Source organism: Dromaius novaehollandiae, chromosome 17 (genome assembly GCF_036370855.1).
Source record: "Dromaius novaehollandiae isolate bDroNov1 chromosome 17, bDroNov1.hap1, whole genome shotgun sequence".
In the NCBI taxonomy this organism is placed as follows: Eukaryota; Metazoa; Chordata; class Aves; order Casuariiformes; family Dromaiidae; genus Dromaius; species Dromaius novaehollandiae.
The window spans coordinates 9,234,707-9,258,730 of NC_088114.1; the positions used below are offsets into that span (position 1 = coordinate 9,234,707).

Below are 24,024 nucleotides of genomic sequence, written 5' to 3' on the forward strand. Positions count from 1 at the left end.
CCAGCCCTTGCGCTGCCGTTACCTTCCGTCTGAGAGCCGACGTGATCCACCACCGCGCTCGGTGCAACGAGGTTTGTTGTGCCCCACCTTCAGTTAACAGGTCGCGGTTAAGAGCCACCAGTTTGGGGCTGGTCAGTGCAATAGAGACAAATAACCAGGAGATCAGGGAGTGCAGGAAAAGGCCAGTCTGTGCATCTGTAATGAATCCTCAGGTTACTTGGCAAAAAGAGCTATTTTTTGACAAAAAGATCTGTAGGACCCTAGCTTGAAAGCTAGTTTTTATTATCTAAAACAGGCATATGGGAGGTCTCCATGCCAGCCTTTATAGCTATCCTACGTATCCAGAGTGAACTGCCAGTGAGCCCAAATTGAAAAGCGTTGATGCAGATGTCTCCAAGGGCTCCTTGGAGCAGCCTGGGCTGTCACCCTCCGATCTGGGACGCCGATGTCTTCTGAGCCAGTGCTGCCCCGCCGCGGCCCGGCTGCTTCCCGCACGTCAGTGTTATGGGGATGAAGAGCTTTCCCCCAACGCTTCATGTATGTCTGTTTGTAAGAGCAGTTGGCTTTGGGAAGAGCCTACCTTGGGCCATAGAGAGAAACGAGGCTTTGGCAAATCAGTTTACCACTTGCAGTCAAATCCCGCAGAGCTAACGGCCAGGGGATGAGCTCTGAAAGACGGAGGAGGGTGGCAGGCGGTGGTGTCGGCTCGAAAGGCGCAGGCTTTGCAGGCTGAGCAGCGCGGGGCCGGGTGAGCCCTCGCGGCTGCCGCGGGAACTGGCGTCTGAGATGCCGTCACCCCTGCAGAGCCACCGCACCACCACGATCGATGGTTTGCCAGGAAGATGCCGTTCCTAGCAACGTGCTGTATTATACGAAATTGAAGAAATAGCAGGGAGCCAGGGATGTCTGCAACAGGCCCAAATTACAGGCTACTGTTTCTGAACATAATGGGAAAAAAAAAGAAACAAATGGTGATTTGAAGTTTAACCTGGGGGATATTTTCTCAAGCCCTTCGGAGATGTGTGGCCGAACAAGAGGGGTCACCATCCCTTGCCGCGGACCCACCGCCGAAGCACAGCTTGAGCCCGCGGCGCCGGCATGGCTGAGACCTCCTCGCAGGTGTCCGCATGGCAATTTCTTTGTCTCCTCACAAAATCCTTCTGCTCCATTAAGCTTCCCTAATTGCTGCATTTATCTTCAGCCATTTTCTGCTTGTTCTCTTCCATATTCAACTAGGACATGTCAAAATAGAGATATACCTGCCTGTCCCTCCTGCGGGAAGCTCTCCGGCAGGCGCTGGATTTTCAATTGGTGGTTGAGCAGAAGGTCGGTCATTGCCAGCCTTGGATGGCGGCTCGCGTGTCTCACCGATCACACCGGCCCGCAGCGACGGCTGGGCGTCAGGCCCTTCGCACTGAGCCTGGATGAATAGCTGAAAGGAGAAAACTAGCAGCCCTATTTCTTTTTTTGATGCAAAACACAACCAGCTTCATCCTCCTCCTCCTCCTCAGACACGTGACAGAAACTCATGCCGTGACCCGCAGCTGCCCGCGGTGGGCAAAGCCCTGGTGGCCCCGGAGCAGCGGGTGTATCGGACGTCCGAAGGATGCTGACGCAGCTGAGGCCCTGCCCGGCCGGGTGAAACCTCGCACGCCGGCGGCAGCAGCTCGGCCTGCAGAAGGCAGGGTCCTCTTCTGCTTTTCAGAATAACCGGGGGAAAAAAGAAACATTTTTCCTCCCCCACCTCATTGGCTTTTCCCGACAGAGCGAGGCCCAGCAAGCAAGGACACGTGTAAAGACAAGAGGGCTTCAGAGAGGCTGCTGGAGGAAGAGGGAGAGCAGATGTTCACTGCTGCTAACTAGCTCTTGGGCAGCTTTTGCTCTGCTAGCTATCAAAGCATTTCCATTAATATTATTTCACGGAAGGGAAAACCCAGTTACACACTGATATCAGTGACCAGCTTTCCATAAATGCTCTGATCCCCACCGCAGCCTCCCCGAAACCGAGGCACCTGGGTGTCTGACGTGAGGCACAAGGACGTTGTCTTCTAGCGCATTTGTTTAAGATGCCCCGAGGAGGCCGGGACGTGACTCGGGCTCCCACCGCTCCTGCGTCCGGTTCGTCTGACCGCAGTGCGGTGAGCTGAGATTTCGGTAGCACTACCATGGCAGCAGCTGCTTCCCAGCGGCAGCCCCTTGGTTTCCAGTGTTGCCCATTAAAACTTCTCTCAAGCCCTTCAAGCTGCAGCCTGGGAAGGCTGGATTTTGCTCGTCAGCCCCCGGGGACCCTTCCTGCGCTGGCAGGTGCCACCCTGACCACACGACAAGGATTACAGGCGGGAGAGCTCAGCTGGAGAGCAGGTTCCCACCGGCGCCTGCGACTTGCTTTGGGAAAATCACAAAAAAAGAAAATTGAGCAAATCCAGTACAACCCGGGGTACTGGCTGTTGTGAAAAGCATTGGAGGAAACTCGTTTGGGGAACCCTTTAAGTTTCATTATTCAAAAACCTTCCCTTCCATGTTGAGTGCTGTTTGATTTGACTCCTATGACTTTGAGATGAGAGTAATTTTTGAGAGTTTATCAAAAAATTTTATCTTGGGAGGGGGGTGAGCCTGGCTACTCGCAATATAGGAGCCATTTCCCGAGTGACACCACGTCTCAGCGGGTCAGGATTTCTCCCTCATTTTCTTAATAGTGCAAAGAGACTGGAGATAATGGAAATTCCATTTTTGTATTGTACCATGAGGTCAAGATCCTCTTATGTCACATGTCCCTCTCTGTCTTGGAAAGGCCTTTCATCTGGGTCGATGGCTCTTGAGCAGAAACGCAGGCACTACCGTCGCTGCAAAACCCTTTCTCGATGTTTGCTAAATCATTGACACAGCCAAGGGGCCTGTGCGCTGCCTTGGAAGGAGGAGGAAAGGATTTAAGTGTCTCATTAGTGACTTGTTGAATGAAAAACCTGGAAGAAAAATGGGCCTAAAGCATTCTAGGTTCCTCACTGGAATCTGTATTATTCTTTGCATTTCACCAATACTGACTACAAGCTAAAAACCTTGCGCCTGCCTTTAAGATGCATTCAACCACTTTTGTGTAAATTCCCACAAAATCAATTAAGATCCAGGAAACCATACTTCGTCCATCAGCCAGCAAAGGACTATGAGAAAGAGAGAAAGCAAGCAAATTTCCTGCTGTATCTCAGGAACAACTATTAATACACACCAATGTCAAGGCCACTGTGAAGCTCCACTGCTTTTCCAAGGGCCTGATAATGTTGACGGATACTTGGTCATGGGACCTGAGGGCTTCCACAACTTCTGCAGCGTGGGGAAAAAAGGGCAGGGATTTTTATGGGGTTCTCAAAACTAAAATGGTGCGGGAGCTTTGGTTCGCTGATGGACATCTAAGAAACTACACTGTGCATGAGAAAAAAGGTCCAACAAGGCATCCTCATCTGCTTGGTGGTTTACTTTAAGCCCCTTTGTACAGCAGAGGCAATATTAACATTATGATATATTTTTATGGCTTCTATTTAAAAATAAACAAGAAAAAACTTAACTCTCAGCACATGATAGCCCTGAAAAGGTTAAAAGCCGAGCGCCGTTCTTGCGAGGCTTCACAGGCTGACCGTGAGTCTCCAGCTGGGGAAGCAGGTATCACAACTGGTTTGGCTGTTCAAGGCCTCGATCCAGCTGGCGGGGACGGCTCTGGAGGTTACAGCCAGACAGATCAGCGTTTCCAAGAGCTCAGCATGTTCTGCTGTGTCCCGAGGAGTTTCACCGAGCAAACCCGCCGCAACGCAAAGGTTAAGCCCCAGGCATGACCCAGCTCCCTCGCAGTCAGCCGCAGGATCGATGCAGCGTCTGGCCGACGCAGCAGGTCAACGGGCTGCCCACGGCTCGCGGCCAGGGCAGAGCGGAGCGGCAGGAGCCCGGCCCCGGCCCCGGCCCCAGCCCTGTTGGTCCCCAAAATGCAGCCGGGCGCATTCATGTAGTTACTGAAGCATCACGTGGTGAAGACGCTGCGCATTTTTCTTTGCCCCCTACATCCAGTGCGCTCACTGGATGACTTCATGCAGCCAGACGTGTCCAAAAATGCGCCTCTGTGAACTAATGAATTGGTTTAATTGTCTGCCAAACCTGCGAGCAGCCAAAAGTAACAAATTAAAGTTTACAATCCTGCGGTCTCATTTACAAGGGGATAATGCAGCAACTGTTTATTTTGTGAGATGTTGGAGCAAGGCAGGAGAAAATTACAGTCCCTATATAATATTAATAATCATCATCCTCGTAAAAATACTTTTAATAGGAAGCACCGGTGCCTGTTCGGCACGGCGCACGCGTGCTGCTGTTTCGGCCTGCCTGGCAGCCGGCTCGGCGGGACGGGGGCCGTGACGGGGCAGCGGGAGGGCGATGCTCCGCAGGGCCGCGGCAGATGCTGGGACCGATCCCGACGGGGACACCCTGTCGCCTCCAAGCCAGGGTGGAGGTGGGAGCTGTGCCGCCGGCTCCGGGAAGACGAGGGCTTGCAAGCCGGGCTCCAGGGGCTACGGGGTCCTGAGAGTGGGAAAACTGCAGCAATTCAGTCTTTTCGCTGCAAAATAGATGAGGCCTGTATGGCTACGCTCAGCAACTGGCTGGACCGCCGTGTCGCCAAAGGTGGCTGAAAGGGAAGGCGAGAGGGGGAAAATAAATAAATACGGCCGTCCATCCCCATGAAATGGATCCCTCCCCATTCAGACGTTTCCCTTTAGTTCTTCCTTTTAGCAGCAAGGTTATCGGGTCTAACATCACATCCAAACATTTCAGCACTAGCATTACACGGGATGCTCCAAGGTCAGCGCCTGCAGCTGTAAACCCATTAGTCTTGTCTTTTGTGAGAGAAGAAAGCCTCTTCGCTCCTCTCGCGCCCCTTCCCCCCTAATTAAAATTAAAGTATTTCCTGGCCAAAAGTCATTGCTGCATTCATTCATCTCCATTCTTTTCTGTTTGGATAAACCACCCTCTGGTACTCCGAGGGTGTTATGTATACAAACTATAAACTCTTAATGGTCCTGCAGTGTGTTATGGCTGGCCGAAGGAGCTAGCGCAGGCTCCGAGACGCGGGTCTTGGCAGCGCTGCCTGTGCAGCCCGGGCTCATCCGTCATATGCAATTAGAGATTAAAAGCGCTTGATGGACTATAGGGGAGACCAGCGTGAAGGGAGATTAGGAGAGAAAAGGCAAACAGCAGCTTTTATCTCAGCACAGCAGGCACCGCTACAGCAGCGGGGACGGGACCGGCCTCCCTGCCCGCGGCACCCGCTGCCTCTCCCGGCTCCGGGCACCCGCGCAGGGACAGCGACGCCCGGCTCCACGCCAGCGACCGCCACATCTCCCGGAGCGGGGACACCCTGCCTGGCCGGGCTCTGCGGCCCCCAACAGGGATATTTTCCCACCAGAAACCGCCCACGCTCCCGAAGCCCTGCCCAAGGGGAAGCCGCTGCGCCCGCTGCAAGCCAGCCGATCCTCTGGTGGACAGGGACGCACTTGCCAGGGGTTAAACCCTCTGCCTTGGCAAAAGGCTGTATAGGTATATGCTCTTTAATATATTTTTAGATATGTCCATACAAAGATTTAGACTTTAGAGACTACGGGTGCAAAAGCCGGGCCTGAGAAGCGGTCGGTTTTGCAGCCCAAGCCTTCGGGGTCTTGCCACAGGCTGCCGCAGGGATGTGCAGCATCTGGCAGGGCCCACAGCTGCTTTGAGGGTGAATCAGCCTAAAATGGGGCACCTGGGAGGCCTCAGGAGCCTGCAAGGGTTTGTGGGTGAGGGGAGGGTCTCTTCTCTTGGGAGTAAGGAGGTATTTGTTGGCTGGGGCCCTGCTGCTTGCAGGGGAAAGTGGTTGGAGTGGAAATGCCTTTGGAGGGGTTTGTGGCTATTTATTTCCAGGCAGCCTGTCCAGTTTCAGGCAGGGTTAAAGTGGTGGGCTATGTTGGGATGATGGTGTGTAAGTGCTCATATTGCAAGTAGAGGAATGTTTGGTTTTGTGCTCTGGAGAAGGTTAATTTTCCTTGGCTGCCCGGGGAAGGCTCAGCCAGTAAGCCTAGCTGCTCTGATGCTGAATGTGCCTTGAGCTGTCTCATGAGAGTGTGTTTTTCCATGCAATGAAATGCAGTTGTTTAGTTAATAGCATTTGTTTTGGGCTAAGAAAATGCTTGGTTCCCACTGGAAGGGAAGAGCGTAGTTTAGCTGGGTTGAGTGGTCTTGCCCTGAAGGTGAAATGAAAATGGGTCGCCAAGGATTAAATGCCTTCCTTGCCATCACGTTACCCCTGCGTTACAGGCTTTCATGCTAAGGATCAGGGCCTTTAGCAGCTTCATGCCCTTCACTGGGTCACTAGCTTGATGGCAAATTAGGGGAAGGACTAGGTCAGCTGAATTGCCAATGTGGTGCAACTGTGGTGGTCTAGAGAGGTCTGCTATGGAAACAAGGATACAGCTTGGCCTGCAGAGCTACAGGAGACCGCAGGCTTTCTTATCTGTATTTTCAAACACATTTGAGCTTCCTCTATGAGGAAAGTGTAAGCTTGCTCTTCTGTAGACTTTGCTTTTCCTGCCCACAGCTACCGAGAGAGCAGGCCCTTGCCTGCTCTACTTGAAGGATGGAGCTGACTCTTTATGGAGTTTCATTACAGAAGTCTCAATCAACCTTCAGAGATTCATTTAAATGGGTTTTGTGAGCATTAATAGGCTACGGTAGTGCACTCACATCCAGCTTTCCTCAGGTTTTGCTGAAAGTGGCATAAGTGAGTTTCTTCAAGTACATGTGATTGCTCATAGTTGCTGAAGTTGATTTGAATCACTTGCTAACGGGCTCCCCAATTTAGCCTGATAAATTGTGCTTTATTAAATGGGGGAAGGGAACAAAGCTGTGTTCTCCCAGAGAAGAAAATGCAGGATTTCTCATCAGCGAAGAGCAATTCCTCTCATCAGCACAATCTGAGAAAGGCCATAATGAGCCATTTGCACCTGAGAGCAAAGGTCTGCAGTCTTTTACATTTCTGAACAGACCTCACGCTCTGAGACTCCAGTTCGGCTTGTTGGACGCAGATATGAGGGCTCGCGCCCGGCGCCAGCCGTGGGAAGGGTGACCCTGAGCAGCAGCGTGCAGCCGGGAGTGATCTTGTCTCCATGCTCCCTGTCCATCCTCATTAAGCAAGGAGCAAAAACAAGATGTCAGTCCTGCCCTTGTTAAAGCTGGTGGGAGCTCTGCCTTTCTCTGCGGGAGCCCTTGCTGCCTGCCAAACGGGCATGGAAGGGGGACTCAACCCCTCGCCCTGAGCATTTGCGCTTGCTAAAGTAACAAACACATTTTGGAAGGCTTTTCTCTTTCATGTGTTGAATAGAAAGCATCTGCCACGCAGGAAATAACCGTCTGGCTCTTTCAGAAGCTCGTCTCGCTCGCTCCCACCCCCACAGCCTGCTTTCTTGCTTCCCGTCAATGGATGCACTTGTGACAGTGCCCCGGGTCGTGGAGCCGCTGCCTAGCGAGTCGCTCGTCCCCGTCACGGGAGTAATGCGGTCGTTGCTTTGTTGTGATATTCTGGAATGTATTTTAGGCAGCTTAAATCCAGACACCCAACCTCTGAACCCAGCCGCAGCAGTGGTGGGCTATGCAAATAACCTGCTCTGTGTTTGCAGGATGCCGAGGGATAATTAGTGTTTTTAATACCCTGTGTAAGCACAGGGCTTACGGGGCCCCGCGGCCGCATCAAGACCGGCCTCCCGCTGCAGCGCGGCAGCACGCGCGGGGCTGTGGGCTCGCGGCTCACGCTGCGTTTTCGCGTAAGCACCGCGTTATTAATGCATTGCTACGCGACAGGCGAGCCCCGCGCGCCGGGCCCCGGGAGGGACGCGGGCCTGCCTGATGGCCCCGTGTTAATGAGCTCCAAGGGGAGCCCGGCAAGCCCTCGCTGCTGGAGGCACCGGCCTCCGAGGGAGGGAGTTAAAAGGGGGCAAGGAAGAACAGCGGAGGGAAGGGAGAGACTCCAGATAGCTCCTTCGGGGACGCGAAGGTTGTGCTTGATTAAAAGCAGTGCTTTATGAAAATGTTATTTGCTATGCTTGGAAGATGACATGCAATGCATTAAGAGTGTACAGGCAAACCTAATATGCTCCCTGCGGAAAGGGCTGGTGCGTGTGCCTGAGAACGCATCCGATTCCCTCATCTTTGATCCCTTGTCTTCAATAGCAGGGTTTTTCCTCCCTGCGTAGGGAGCTGCCGCTTTCTTCCGAGTACATGAGCGTGCTTCCTCCACAGCAACGCGCCAGCATTAACGCAGAAAGGGCCTTCGGGCTGGAAGAGTCACAAGAGCAAAGAGCCGTCCTGGACATGCACGTGACTGCGATACCGAAATCGCGACCCTCAGCTCCCTCACTGAGCTCCCGGGGCGGGGGGGTTCATTTCGGGAGCCATCGGCGTGGCTGCCCCGGCGGGCGCACAGCGAGCCTTTCGGGAGGGCAGGCACACACCTAGTCCCACGTAGTTTGCACTAGACTTTGTCTGGACGTGTTTGGTTTCTAATGCTTTCCCAGAGCACTTGTAAATTTTTATTTCTGCTGAGAGCAGGAGAAACTAGCTGCTGTGCACAGAATAAAGTTGATTGTCTACAAAGTTTAATGCTGTTTTCTTGCTCTATTATTTGGCCATTCTGTGTTTGTGCAAAACTCTGTTTTAAAGCTCACTCGGAGCTCCTGGGCTGTGCGAGGAAGGGAAGGGGGAAAAGCTATTTCTCTGCGGTGCCAAAATATACAAAAGTTTTATGTACCATGATGGAAAGTTAAGGTGAAGAGGGCTGGATCTGAGACAAGAAACATTTCTTTAATTTTCTCTTCTTTTTTTAACAGGATTTGCTGTTGCTTTGAAAGCCTCCTGCTATTTTACAGGCAATAAAAAAGAGAGACTAAAAACACTTATTTCCTGAAGCTTGCTCGTTTCTCGAGCTCTGTTAAACCGAGCGTGCCTAGCAGGGGGAAGAGAGGCCTGAGCCCCGTGGACCCTTCGTCCAGTTGGGGAGGCCAAAATTTCGCTGCCTGCCCCAGCGACGGCCGGCTTCGTTCAGCCTGGGAGCCCCCGTCGGGTGCCCTGACGTGCAGCGGAGACCCAGCTCGATGCAGCTGGCCGCGGGATCCCACGTGGACTGTCCCCACGGCTCCCACGCTGCAGGCGAGCCGGACACCGGTTCCCAGCTCTTGCACTGGTGACCGCTCTTGCTTCGCAGGTAAGGGTTTATGCTAGCAGGTGCTGGCTGGTTGCGATCGCATCCTCCTGTGTCTGGCCAATAATGTCATGTATTACCGGTCCCCGCATGGGTGAGGAGGTGTTATGGGACACACACGGCGCCAGGACCTCGGTGCTCGGTGGGGAGGGCAGCCGCGGCTTCGGCTGGTCCCGGGGGCTCGGCCGGTCGTAGCCCTGCCGTCACACGGACCCCTGCAGGTGCGCGTTCCTCCAACCACGGGGCGTGCAAAGCCAAAAATACCTTCCCGGGATTTTTTTATACAGTTCAGCCTTCGTTTGACCTACGGGTTTACTGTGCAGCGAGTGTCACTGTTTTTGGCTGAAAATTGCAGCTCTAGAAGAGCATCTTTTCCAGGCAGTACAGGTCAGGCGTCTGGATAACAGCTTAATGCTCCCCGCCTGGGCGGCTGCCGCGGTTTCTCGATCACGCTTGGGTCGGGTTGGATGTGATGTCTGGGGAGGCTGAGGCCACATCAGGAGGAAGATAGGAGGTATTTGTTTGTTAAAAGCCTGGATTGGGCCTGGAAAAGGCCCAAAACATCCTAATTAGAGTATGCTTTTTTAAAAAGTATACAGGTCAGGTGAAATTCTTAAAAGGGAAAGAATGTGGTACAGCCTTTAAAGAGCATTAAACACAGATGATTTAAAAAAAAATTAGCTATCAGATACTAAATGAGCACAAAACAGGATCAGTTGGGAGTGCTTAAGGAATGTACTCAAGGAGCCCAGATCTAAGAGAGCATCTTCTATATCTAACGCTGTTCACTTGATCTTTTTTCTTTTAAGTTTCTGCTCTCCAGACATGATCCTGCTGCTTAATTTGGTTTTGACAGGGCAATGTCCAAAAACATTTTCTTCAACACTCATCAAGGCAGGCATTAATTGAAAAAAATCTTTGAGCCGTCTCTCCTATGAGGACGGTAACCCTGCCTGCCCGCACGCCTCGGCCGCAGGGTTTCCCAAAGCGTCCCGGGCAGCCTGAGCAAACGGCGGCCACGGCAGCCCCTTTCAGAGCCGCTCGCGCAGCTGCGGGGCCGGCCGGCGGCTCCCGCTCCACCGACACGGGTCCCGCTCGTCCTCGGCCGCCACTGCCCCTTCGCCCCGGCCCGTTTGCGTGGGGTTTGCAGGCTGCCCCGAGCACTGGCTGCCATGGGCGACCTGGCTGCTGCTCCTGCGCTCGCTGGCTTGCTCGCAAAGTCATTTAAATCCCCCCTGAAAAGGCATCAATGTGATGTTTTCCATCGTTTCTCGTGTGAAAACGGCTGAAAGCTGGAGCTCATTTGCACCGTTCCCAGGTGGTGCATCGCTGTTGGGGCCCCGCTGAGACCCCCGGTGCCAGCTGAGCACCAAATCCGCCTTATTTTTCCCTTGCCCAGAGCACAGCTTCGTTTCAGAGGGTAGGAGGCAATGCTATGGCCGGGCCAGGGCTGGAGGCAGCTCTCCTCCGCAGCGAGCGCCGCGGCTCCCAGCCAGGCCGTTTCGCGGGGCCGGACCTGCGCCCCTCCGCGCCGCGGACGTGCCGGCCGTGAGCCTGCGCTGTAGCAACCTGGAGCTTCATCGGCACACGACAGGAGCCTGGGGGCCGAAACACTGGGGATAAAATCAAAGCCACAAATGAAGGTGCCCCTTAGGAGCAGGCGCGTGGCTTGGCGAGTACCAGAGCGGGCGCGCGACCGCCGGAGCGGGGCAGCGATGAGATGCACACCTCCACGGACGCCTGAGCTCTTTTCTTCTCCAGCACTGAGTTTCAATCCTTCCACCTTCTTCAGGTTTGCAAGAATACAGAGCAAAGCCTCAACCTGACTGAAAGAAAAAACGTAACCTCAGCTGCTCTTTCCCCCCATCCTCTCCAGTGCCTGTTAGCAAAGAGGACAGGTAAGCAGAGCCGCAAGCTGCATGAGAATTAAAGCACAACCTTGTAAATGCAATAAATGGGATGTCAAGGTCTGACCCTGCTCTGGTTCTTGGCTTCAGCAGCACAAGGCTGGACCCCAAACTGAAGAGTTTTTCTTCTAAGTAAAAACAGCCAAAGGCAAGAGCAGTGCTTTTATCACTGTCTATCTCACTGCCAAGTCCCTGTGACCTGAGCGTGCCCACCGCAGCGGCGGGAGGCTGCTGCTTCTGCGAGCCGGGGGTCACCGAGGGGCTCGCGCTCGCTGGGCTGCATCGCTGCCCGCGGATGTCTGCGGCGGGTCCTGCTCGTCTCCTGGCCTGGGACGGGATGGTCCGGTTGGTCCTGACTAACTCGCCTCCTGGTTTCGCTGCTGTCTTGGATGCCTGTGGCTTGTGAATGTGCCTGCGTGTTTCTGAGCGTTATTTCTCTCCTCTGCCTTGATTCGGATTATTCCCTATTTACCAGTACTTTTCTATTATCTGTTCAGATGGTTAAACTGGAGATTAAATGGAGTAGAAGGTTATTACATTGAAAAGACGAAACTTCTGTGGTTTTTTTTTTTTTTCCCCTTTTTGGCTGAATTCCCTGAACTGAGTTATGTGGGTTTTTTTTTTTTTAGTTTGTTATAGCAGGTCCCTAGCCTCATGACTAATGTTGCAATATGTTAATGGTGTCTCTCACTTCCCTGCAGTCCTTCCTCACCCCCCCACGCCCCCCAAAAAAACCCAAAATCATGGTCTGTCCATCCCGAGCATTTTTAAAGAAGCCTCTGCTACCCCATTGCAATAACATCAGCGCAGCTCCATTAGCGTTAGCACACGTGGGGCCCTGTGGCTATCCCTAGGCTGTCTAAATCTGCACCCTAAACGTGGCAGTACACAAGTCATCCAAGAAATGATAAGATGGAAGTCAGACTGCCACTCTTGTGCAAAGAGGGTCGCTAATTTATACGTGCTATGTGTTTTTTTTTTTTTTTTTTAAAAAAAAAGTCTTGCAATAGAGTTACTAATCCTGAAGGAATTCTTGAGGCTAAAGGCGAGTCATTCAAGGATGAATATGACATGCAAACACTGGGCTACTGAACGTTACTGCAAGAAATAAATTCCTGGGGTTTTATAGATGGGGCAGACTGAGGCGTGCAAAGAGGCTTTGTCCAGGATGGTGCCTAAAGGTTAAGTCCTAATTTGAAGTGTTTGGACTACGGGAATAGCAAGAATTGCAGGGGAAAAGTAATTATATTTTGCGTAAATAGTAAAAATATGGATAGGATTAGCTGCCTAACTGGAGACAGCCACGCTTAGCAAATTCTTTCAAAGTGAGCTGCAAGGACCTACCTAAGCTTTAGGAGTGCTGGTGGGCAAAGGGTAACAAAATCATGGGGTATGACTACTCCATATGTAATTTAAGCATCGGTACCCATGCAGCTGGGGCCCTAGTGGTACCCGGGATGCTGCCTGTCCTGCCGGGACCGGACTGGAGGGAGCGAGGGGAGAGCGTTGGCCTCCGGATCGTCGGTCTCAGCCTCTTGCTGTCCAGAAACTGTTCTGCTCTTCGTTACGGCAGCGTCCCCCCTTTCCATCCAACTCAGCCAGGAAAGCTGTGCCGCAGCCTGAGCCTCCTCGGGGACCAGCCCGGAGCCGGTGACACAGGTAGGGTGGGAGGAATAACGCAGAAGCCGCTTTCCCCAAGCGCAGGCCTCCACGAAGTAATGAGAAGGTTTCTGTTTGCTTTAGCTCGAAGAGGCTTTTCCTGGGAGCCCTGCAGCTTTCCCAAGGCGCTTGGGGAAGGGAAATTCGGGAAAACACATGCAGCAGTTAAGTGTGGGTCTTGGCTGTAGGCCGAGCACAGCCGTCCCCGCCTGCCCTGCTGCCACCAGCCACCGCCGCGCTTTAGCAGGGCCGTTTCACCATGCAACACGGGCACTCGACCCGCTGGCCATGGTGAGCCTTTCCCCTCCTGCTCCCCGTGCTGTGAAGGTTTCAGCCTGGCCGAAATGTCCATTTTTCTGACATCCAGCAGGACTCAAGGCAGCCCTGCGTGCCGGATCCTCGCGCGCAGGCCAGCCACAGGCAGGGAGAGGGCAGACTGCAATAGCATCAATCCAAAGCTTTGGTTTTGCGCCCACACCAAAAAGCCTACGGAACAACTGCCCCCAGGATTTCCTTGAAAAGAAGCTCAATATTCACAAGGTACTGAAAAGCAGAAGCTCGAAAATAATAATGCAGGGGGCTTGTTCTTCCGCAGCCATGCATCGTAAGTGCAGGAGCTCCACAATTAGGGTTGCGCTTCGAGACACAACCCAGAAAAGCCTGAGCAGAGCACAAAAACGGTGATTGCACGGGTATGGCATCCACAGCAACCTGACCCTGTAGTGACCCTACGTAACGACCTCAGATTTGTCATTAAAGTGTTTAAGCCTGTTATTCCTGATTACTTCCAGCCGACCTCTAAAGAGCTAGTGGAGGGGTGGGGTTTTTGTCATTGCTCCCTTGCCCCTCCGTGGCACTGCTGCAGGCAGCGTCAGGGCAAAGCCGCTGGACCGACGGGCCTGTAGGTCCGTGCTTCACGTCGGGAGACGGTTTCCACGTGGTGACGCAGAGCCGGAGACCGTCCGGTGGCTGGTTGGTGGCGGCTGGTTGATGTTGTGTTACAATAACTCCACTTTGGTTACTTGGGCTTCTCTGTAGCCTATATAATCACAGCAATTAGATACAACCACTCTTAGTTGCATAGCTTAATTACAACTAATGCACATCATTTCAATTAATTTTAATTATACGGGAAAATTTGAAGAGTCTGTTATTCCATTGTTAAAATCATCTGGGACAAACAAGACTAAAGTACTAAATTTCATAAAGGACCTAGTTATTAATTTTAACTCACTAATGAATGGATGTGTCTCTAAATTCTCAGAAGATGCATTCCCTACTTGAAGAGAAAGTGCCGTAGATTTATGGATATACCAGCTTGTGCAGAGAGATTCGGTCCCAGCTCTAAATGCAAAATGGAAGTGGCCCACACTGCTGTCTCAACAAATATTTTTAATTAACATGAAACAATTTGTTGTAAAAGTAACTACCTTAAAATTAACATCCACTGCCACTGAAATATCGGTGTGTGGACACACTTACAACAAGATAAATGTAGGCAGGACCAATTACTTGGAATAATATTAGCTTCTAATTAATCCAACAATTTTGTAGGAGTTTGAAATCTACCTCCTACTTAGATTTCTCTTTAGTCTGTGAATGAAAATGCTTAACGCTCTTAGGGTAAGGTTAGAAAGCTTTACTTATGGTACATACTATTTTTTTATCTGTTCTTATAAATACCACTCCCCTTAGAAATAAAATGTTTCTGTAGTTTTCTAAATCAAAAAGAGAAAAAAAATAGCAGAAACTTTGAGTCCTGTTTTAAAGCATGAAAGGCTTTATCTTATCTAGCGTAACCGGTACAGGATAACCAGCGCTATCTTATCACCGCGTGTTGATGTCAGGGTTTAAAAGGCCTCGAGGCTGCTCTGCCGCGCGGAGCAGGGCTCCTGCACCGATAAACCCCGACGCGGCTGCAGCGCTCCGGTCTCGGCTGCGCCTCCTCGCCTCCCCGGCGTGCACACGCGCGAGGAGCCGCGGGCGGGTTTGGGCGAGCCGAGGGCACGGGCAGAGCCGCTCCGGGACGCGAGTCGCGAGTGAGGCGGCCGCGCGGGGATGTGGAGCGGGACGGCCTGCGGGTCGCGTGTGCTGCGGGACAGGTGCCCTTCCCGGGGCTTGGCCCGTCCCTGCACCCCAAACGGGCAGAAATAACCTGTGCCAAGTGCGGGGCGCTTTTGGTGAAGGGTGACGTTCACATGAGAAGGCAATGAATGGGCTAAAAAACAGTTACCTTATTTAAGTGGCAGAGGCCCGTGCTTCCAGCACTGACCGCTCCAGCAGCTGTCCGGAGACACTTAGAGCATCTTTGCTTGGGGATGTGCAGCCCCAAGGCCTCACCCGGGCAAGATGCAAGGTTGCATGTGTGGTTTCTTATATATGTGTGTGTGTATAGAGAGATTCTTTTATTTTTTTCATATTGTGTATGTGTGGTTTCTATAATACAAATGCCAGTGACTGCTGTTAATTAATCGTGCCACGTCGAGCCATCGCATCGGCCTCCCAGAGGAACGGAGCGGATCCCAGCACCGGCACGCTGACACGGGGCGCCCGTGCTGGTTAGGAGGGTGCTGGCTACCGCGGGGCCATGCAACGAGGCCGAGGGTGGAAGGGGGAAGCAGTAAGGCTGTGTGACACCAGCAACCAGCCCGGCAGCTCGCTGCAAGCACCGAAGCACGAGGCGGGGATGCTCTCGCTGCAGGCATTCAGAGCGCAGTGCGCAGGACACCCACACAACCTGTGCATGAACTCTGCTCTTGGCATTTCTTGCCCGCTTGTGCAATTCCAATTAAATCTGGGTGAATTAATCTCTATTCTTAATGAAAACACACTTGCTTGTTCTGTCTCCTCTCTGGTTTCTGCCGAGCGCAGATAAAGCACTGGGCAGCCCTGTGCCGCCCCGCTCCCGAGGCGGGTGCTCAAACAAGCGTGCAGCCTCGCTGCAGCATTGCGGGGAGCGAGCAAGCGGGCGGCGAGGCAGATTAGCGAAATCACTGCCGTCACGGCTCGAAGCGTGGGCACACGCTGAGCTGGCAAGCTGCTTTTGCAGCAGAGCTAACTTTTGTCGTCTTCAGGTGCTCTGCGGTGTCGAAGTCCCTTCCTGCAGGCCCAGCCACCTCAAAAGGCCTTATCCAGCGCGCCGACTGCCTGGTCACCTCCCATTTCGGCAAGCCATGCCACCCAGCTGCAGGCGGCCCGACGCACGCGGTGCCACGCGCGTCCCCTGCGGTGCCACGCGCATCCTCTGCGGTGCCTCGAGCCGACAGGGCGCGAGGGACACTGCCACCGCCTTGGGTACTGAGGCCCTGCTCCCTCCTTCCGGGCTTTTTATAAACAAATAGGTGGCAATTTTATGGATTTGTGGGGAAGCAGGGAGCGCGGATCGGCTGCACGGAGCGCGGCTGCGTAGCACAGAGGCTGCACGCTCCCGGGCACGGCAGAGACTGAGCGTGCCACAGGAGGAGCTCGGATACCACCCCTGCAGCGCCGATGACCGTCTGTCGTGCAGGGTTAATGAACCTGGGCAGTAAGGGCATTCCCGTGCTCGGGTGGATGCACTAAAAATGAATACACGTAAGTCATGTCGTTCTGCTGAACCTGTGGTTTAAGGCTTCTAATTGCTAACTTTCATCTTTTACCAGCATAAATAATAAATGCGGCGTGTTCCCTGTTTTCCTTCACCGCCACATTATTAAAGCAATAAAACAATTTCAAAGGTGTGGTTATCATGAGCTAATGGCACCTCTAGGGGATTAGCAACAGCCCAGGAGACTTCTTAGGCTTAACCCCCGATCCCCGCTGTCGCTCTCCATTAGCTCAGGTCTGCGAGCGCAGGCACAGGGCTCCCCGTCTGCAGCCGCCCCTTGGCACGCAGGACCGGCCGAGCGACCCAGCTGCAGGCGTGGTTGGGTCAGGAGATGCCTCCAGATGGTGGAATGAAAGAGGGGAACCTGCAAAGGCACACGGAGAGTCTCTGTGCTCGAGGGCAGAAACAGGGCAAGCCCTGCCCCGCAGAGCCCCCGTAACGCACAGCTGCTCCGGGATGCTCCTGCCTCCCCACAGCCCCTGCGAGCCCGGCGTGACATCCTTGGGAATTACATGAGTCTCAGTATCTGCTGGGGCATCAAGACCGAGCTATTTAGCACATCAAAACAACAGTATTAGCAAGCAGACCTTCATTTAAGGTAATTATGCACCAAGGAGCCTGCCTTATCTTTCATCTCCTGTTTATTTTGCTAACAGTCACCCAGATCTTGGAGCAAAGGCTGCCTCGGCTGGGGTGGGCCGTGAGAGCGCCGGGGCGGGAGGCAGCTGAGGGTGGGAGGCAGCTGAGGGCACTTGGTGCTAATGGGATGAAGGTTGCCCAGGTGGGGGGGAAGAGGGCTGCCCTGGGGAGGGGTGAGCAGAGGCTGTTTGTCCTATTCTGGCCCAGTCTGTCCATCCGGAGCTCCCATCCCACCGGGTTGTGTGGCCTGGAGTACGGAGGGGCTTTGAGGTGTGTGCGCTGCCCCCCAGCATCGTGGGAGGCTTCAGGTGAGTTTGGGGATGTGCTGGCATTTGCCAATTGCTATTGCAAATGGTGACACTAGATCTTACACTTCTGCTGTGCCCATGCTGTGTTATCATCCCGGGTAAAGAGACAGGAGTGAAGGTGATCCAGACAGGGGCTGTGCCAAAGCACAGTGGTCTCCAGCATTAATAAATATCAGGCTAAACAAGGTCTTTAGGTACATGTTTCCACCCTCTCCCATTGCAAAGGGCACATCTGAAGTCTGCCAAAGTCAGCGAAAGCACTAGTGTGACCCTGGAGCGGTACTGTCCTACCCACATCATCTGAAAAGCACAACCAGAACTGAGCCAGGCTCGATCCCATGCTTAGTTTAAAATAATAAGGGATAAAGAAATCTTGGGAACATTTAAATGTGTTTTTTTTCTTTGCAGAATGAGTGGGGGGGAAACACAACTCATGTCACACTGGTGGCCAAGCCATGGAGTATTTGAGTTTGGGGAGAAGTAGAGCAAACTGGATAATGTTTGCTGTGATTGCTGCGGGTGCTTAGTCAGTCAATAGGCTGGTGACAGAGGCAAAACCCTCTTACAAAGAGGAGGGCAGGATGCCGGCAGGCGCCCTGGGCAGCTCGGCCATCCGCGTGTTGTTCGGTGGAAAGCCACCCGTGCTCCTCAAAGCAGGAGAGCCCCGGGCTGTGGTGGCCCCGACGGCTGGCAGTCGGCAGCCTCCAGCCCACCGTTTGCTTGGCCTTCGACAGCTAGCCGCAAAAAAAGCATGTCTGGATGAAATGCAGAAATGCTGACGGAGGGGAGTGTGTTTGGGGATGCAGTCGAGGCATGTCTCCACCCTGAATACTGTGTGCAGATAAACCACAGCACTGACAACTGAGGTCTTTAAAAATTCATTTGCCACCTTGTATCTGTTGTAAGGCACAAGTGTTGCTATTCCAGATTTTTTACTCTTTTAAAAGGCTTATTTACAGTGTTATATACATGAACTAAAGGACTAGATGTATTTTCCTCCAGTTACAACTAAGCAATGGAAAACTGGTATAACACAGGTAGAAAACAGGGTGAAAAGAAATATCCAAACAGTCTTCAGACAGGAATCAGCAGTGGTCTTGGAAGTTACCATAAGCTTATATTTAGTAAAATAATAAAACAAATACCAAGAACAAAGTCCTGTAACACTCAGTAGTTAATCTAACTATGCCCGATAAGCAGAACAACTGGGGTAGTTATTTTGTTTTTTATAGCTTTTTCATATGTGTCTGATGGAAATGTTAAGTTAAATCCTTTGGATATGGGCATAATCATACAGATGAAAAAGCACAAACTATAAACAAAAGACTGCCAAAACTGAATGCACTATGTTAGAGAGACATCCAAGAATGTATAATTCATTCATAGTCTGATACAAAGAGTAAATTGGGATACCAGAGAAATTTGCTGACTCCACTAAATGGGGAGATTTTGAATGCACACAGAGGAATAATACCAAAAAAGGACCTAGATAGACTAGAAAGCAACAAAAAAAAATTGAGATTCAATGTGGAAAACCTCTAAGTAAGTCTATCTAGGGAAAACTAATCCGAAACACAGATGTCCTAACGGAGAGCGAAATCTTGAAGGCGATCATGTTAACGCAGACGAGGGATGACAACAGCATTAACAGTATGTCTCCAATGCAACAGGCAGCACAGCTCGGGGGAGAGCGTGTTTGCATGCACTGATAGCCCACGGTTAGCCCGAGTTCGGTCCTGCGTAGCGCTGCTGCAATCTCTGGCTCATGAAATGTTAATTCTAGCAGCGTGACCAGCAAAGAGAGAGATGCAAAGTGGAGGCAACTCTAAATGTTACAGAATTATGATGAATTTGGAGGGAACAGCTCGTATAATGCATGCCACTTAGCTAAGCTACAAGACAGGAGCTAAGCCCATAAATACTCAATGTTGCATCGCGTGGCAGGTTTAGGAACTAGAGACCTCGTGGCAGGTCATTTCTGCATCGCAGCGTTCAGGTGTACTGAAAGGCTGTGCTTTATCCTCCATCTAGAAATTTCCTCTTAAAAACCTGCCCATGACCGACAGACAAAACTCCATGCAAAGGCAACACCGACAAAGGGTCTGATAGTGTGATGTTTTCCGAAGAAAGTCATTGGATTTCACATTTCGCTGTCTTGCCGAGGGGGTTTCAGGGCCCGCGTCATGTCTTGGGGTGCCACGGCTCCCAGCGGCCACAAGCTGCTCCCCGTCCGCGGGAACACGAGTGGCAGCTCGGCACCAACCAGCCCCGCTCTCTGCTGCGGCTTTCGCTTCCAGAGATGGGTAAACCCCGGGTTGGGACGGGAGGATGTTTGGAGGCGCAGGGTGCTGGAAGCCACTGGGGAGCATTTCTTCTCATATTTCGTCTATGAGACAGCCTGGGCTTTTACAGGGGTTATACAGGGAGAGGGTGCGCAGGGGTGCAGAGGGGGTGCAGGGACGTGCAGGGATGGGGAGGGGGCGTGCAGGGATGGGGAGGGGGCGTGCAGGGATGCTCAGCGATGCAGAGGGATGGGGACGGGGTGCAGGGATGTGTAGAGGGGCGCAGGGATATGCGGGGGTGCAGAGGGGTGTGCAGGGACGGGGAGGGGCACAGGGATGCGGGGGGTGGTTGGGGGTGCGCAGGGATGGGGAGGGGGTGTGCACGGGTGTGGAGGGGGACACAGGGATGCCGGGATATGCAGGGGTGCAGAGGGGTGTGCAGGGATGGGGAGGGGGCGCAGGGATGGGGGGGTGCATAGCGATGGAGGGGTGGTTGGGGGTACGCAGGGACGCGGGGGTTGCTCGGGGGTGCGCGGTGCGCGCAGGGACGCGGCGGGGGCCGGGGCCGGGGCCGGGGCACAGGCGCGGCCGTGCCCGCCCCCCCGGGCCGCCTCGCGGGCTGCTGCGGCCCCACAGCGCCACCTAGCGCCGCGGCGGCGGGAGCGGGGCGGCGCCGGCCCCGACGGCCCCCCCGGTCGCCCGGACCCCGACGGCCCGGGACCGCGGCTCCGGCGGGGCCCCGCCGCAGGCGTTGCTCCGCCCCGCAGGTGCCAAGGGGCGCCGGGCCCGGCACATAGCCCTGCTTCAGCTTAAACTGCTGTAGCTGCTCGTCCCGTCCCAAAAAAGGTGCAAGTGAGGTTCGCGGGGACGGAAACACCTCACGTTTATACAGCACCGCAGAGGTTTATGTGCTGGAAACTGTCCCGTCCCTCAGGCGGGACGGGCTGGCCGGCGGGGCGAGGGCCAGGGGAAGGTGTGCGGCTGAGCTGCTGCGGCCCGGGCAGCTGCTAACGCCATAGGCCATCACGTTACGCGGTGAACATCTGCCTCCGAAAGAATAATTGTAGCATTGTCTGTGGCGTCTTTTCATGCCGAGCAGTTTTACAAACACTGAACATTTTTTCATGGGACTTGCTACCGCGAAAGACCGTACCGTTGAGTATTACTGTTGCTGCTGTGTGTTACAGAAGGCTCAGGTGAGGCCAGGCCTCGCCGTGCTCAGGAGGGTGCCCACGCTCGGGAACAGCCTCGTCCGTGCGGAGCTGGCAATCCCGTCGGGACAGGACAGGACAGGACGGGGTGAAACAAGTGAGGTGGTTTGCGCCAAGTCATGGAGGAGTTCAGCAGCCGCCCAGGTCTGCCCCGCCCCAGCCTGCTGCCAGTCTTCAGGTTAAGCGCGGCACGTGGTGGAGGCTGGCTGTTTTCCAGGCTGTCCCTGCCCTCCTGGCAAAGGGCTCCTGGCCCCATCGTCGCCGTTTCGTGCCCTCCTTGATGAAAGGGAGAACCTGCTCCCTGGTCTCCCCTTCTCATGCTCTAGGAGGGACCTTCAGAGCACAACGACCACGTCCAGCTCCTCAGCCTCGCGCCAGCCCACGCCACCGGCGAGGCCCCTGGGACTCCGGCAGCGAGCGCGGGGGCCCCTCGGGCAGCTCGCCGTTAGTCCGGCCGGGAGAGCGGCAGCGCGTCTCCCCCACAGCCCCTCGCGTTCCTGCCGCCTGGGAAGACAAAATCCGCTGCACGAAACCGAGGCCTTGTGAAACCAAGCAGCCTGCTCCTGAGGCAGGCAAAAGTTTAAAGGGGCTCCGTTATTACAGGATTTTCACCTCTAATACCAAAGCTCAGTGAAATCTATTTACTTTAGGCCTGCTGTGTCGTAACAGCTCTAAGAGCTGCATTTTGTCATGGAAAGAGGCAAGTTTTAGTCTAAAAGCATTATTTTTTCGTGACATGTAATCTCAATTTCTGTACAAGGCTTTAAACTCTGTCTCTGTGCTGCAGATCAAGGACCAACTTCTTCCTCAGTGTAATTCTGCCTAAGCCCATGCATTTACACTGGGGATGAATTTGGTCCGTGAGGTTTGTGACTCTTAGGCAGAGGCTTATTGACAAGCACTGTGCTGAAGATATTTGCATTCACAAGGCTCATAAGCCAGGGAACATCTGTTCTCTCGTTAGCAGCCTCCTCAGCACTCGCCCTGTAGGCAATAATCTACAGGACAAGTTTCCCAGCACCTAAACTACTGTAGGATAATTCTTTAACTAAATGGAAAGCAAAGCCCCAGACCTTGGGAATTTGCTTTTGTACAATAATCTTTTGTGTGCGTACAGTGGAAACCAGAGGATTAGGGAGTCAAATCATGAGAATTCAGGTCAAGTGAGATTTGGGGGGAAGGAGAATATGGCAGGAGCACCAGTGGGAAGGTACGATCCCAGGGGAAGTAACGTGACGCTTGCAGATAAGCCTATCTTGCTGTCATGGTTTAATTTTACACATCAGTATTAAAATTTCTGTGAGCATTGCCAAACACCAACTATCCCTATATTGCATGAGGTTCCTCTTTTTTTTTTTTTTTTTTTTTCTCTAGCAGCTGCATTATTTTGGAGTATCCCTATGTCTCAGTTATTTTCTTCTGTTGTGCCTCCAGTTTCTAGCTCTCTGTTATTTTTCCACACTCTCAGGGTTTGCACTTTTTAAAACTCCTTCCTCAATTCATCTCCCCATTATTTTTCTTAATCCCCCACACTTAGCCTGTATCAAGGATTTCAGAGATCCTCTAGGTATACAAGGCAATTCATTTGTCTCCTCTGGACATCTGCTTAATGGAAGGAAGGAAATGTCATTAAAGAAAAACACTATGAAAAACGCAATGCTGCCTTTCCTCTTTCTGGCAAGGGATTGATCTGGATATCCAGACTGAGCATCCAGAAACTGTCGTCAGTGACTGCCTGGTCCTGCTACAATGACAGACCCAGCTGAATCCAATCAACCAGTTAACATGAACCTGGCTGGGGTAGGATGCTAAGCTGATGGGGGGGAGGTGATATTGGGCAGTGACTGCCGAGGACAGAGTGGGATAGCAGGTGCTAGATCACACAAAGATGTAAGCAAAGGAGGAAATAGCAGCAAGGAAGGATCACGGTCTTCTGCAACACTGAGCAGCAGCACAGCACATCTGAAAGTGAGGATTTCCTTCACTGGTTAGGAAGATAGGCTACATGGCAGAAGGGTTACGTTCTGTCTGTGGCACAAAATCCTGTCTGCATTACCATGTAGGATTATAGTGAGATATGGAGCAAAATACCCTCTCTGCTGCCTTTGCAAGAGCTAACGTGCCGAGCAAGAGAGGAGTGAGCCGCTGCACAAATGCAGCTCCGTTTGCTGCTCCACAGCGGTGGGGGAGCAAGAGCTTGAGGCTGTAGGTGTCTGGACCACAAGAACACTGCAGGCTGGGAAACGTGGGTGTTTTATGTGTCAGTAGCATGTCACTGCTTCCAGAAAAAAAGTAAGTGAATCCACCTGGATTAGGAAATCTTCATTCTATGAAAGTTGCATATGGTGTCACTTTCTGAATTTATCCTAACTGCTGTACCTTGCGTTTACTTGTTGTGGTGCTATTTGCCAGCCAGGGCTATGTCCTGTCCAAGTTAGCTCTACACACGGGCTGTCTCATTTAGAAAGAAGAGGAAGCAAGCACTTTGCTTCTCAGTCATCCTCTGCAAAGGAAATACAACCTTGAAGTTTGTCATGGGCAGAGGCAGATGATACTTTGTTAGTGCTTGTGTTGGTAGAGAGAACGATCAGCTTGCACTCTGCTAAATAATATATATCATTGCCCTAAGGAATTACACAATCCTGATTGTTGCAAAGTCATATATGTGTCAGAAAAGTCTGGAATTAAGGTTATCCAAGGAATCTTAATTCAGTCTTCCTCTGTGTATGTTATGAGAGTCCTGAGTTATGTGCCTACAGACTGTTTTTCCTAAAACCCTCGAGAGATTCTGTGTTCTTGCTCTTTTCCTCTGCGTCCCATTTTCACCTGGTTAGTTCATATGTTCCAGATGAGCATCTGCCGCATGATGGGTCAGGGAGGGAGGCAGGAGGGATCATGCAAGTCTTTGTAGGGAGTAACCTGCAGTTTGGACTTCAGATTAAAATGTACAGTTCAGAGTACAGATGTTACGGACGTATTAGCTTGGTCTGCAGAGAGCTACATCCTGCATTGGATGAAAAGGTTTGACCTCTGCTATTGAAATGCTAATGTCTGACCATTTCCTCCAGCAAAGCGAGTCTCATTAGTTCTCCTTGTAGCCTACATTTACCCTTCCTCCGGTCTGCATCGCTCTGACCCCAGAGTTTCTGCTTTTCGAATAAGCGATTAAAATG

The 24,024-nt window shown here is 52.6% G+C and overlaps 1 long non-coding RNA gene across 1 annotated transcript; it reads left to right on the top strand.

Annotated features, from left to right (window-relative positions):
- Nucleotides 1-5,379: 5,379 nt before the first annotated feature.
- LOC112987144 (uncharacterized) lies at nucleotides 5,380-11,227 on the top strand. The gene is made up of 3 exons (XR_003260213.2): nucleotides 5,380-5,571; nucleotides 8,889-9,262; nucleotides 11,052-11,227. It is a non-coding gene; the product is annotated as an uncharacterized LOC112987144 (long non-coding RNA).
- The last annotated feature ends 12,797 nt before the right edge of the window (nucleotides 11,228-24,024 follow it).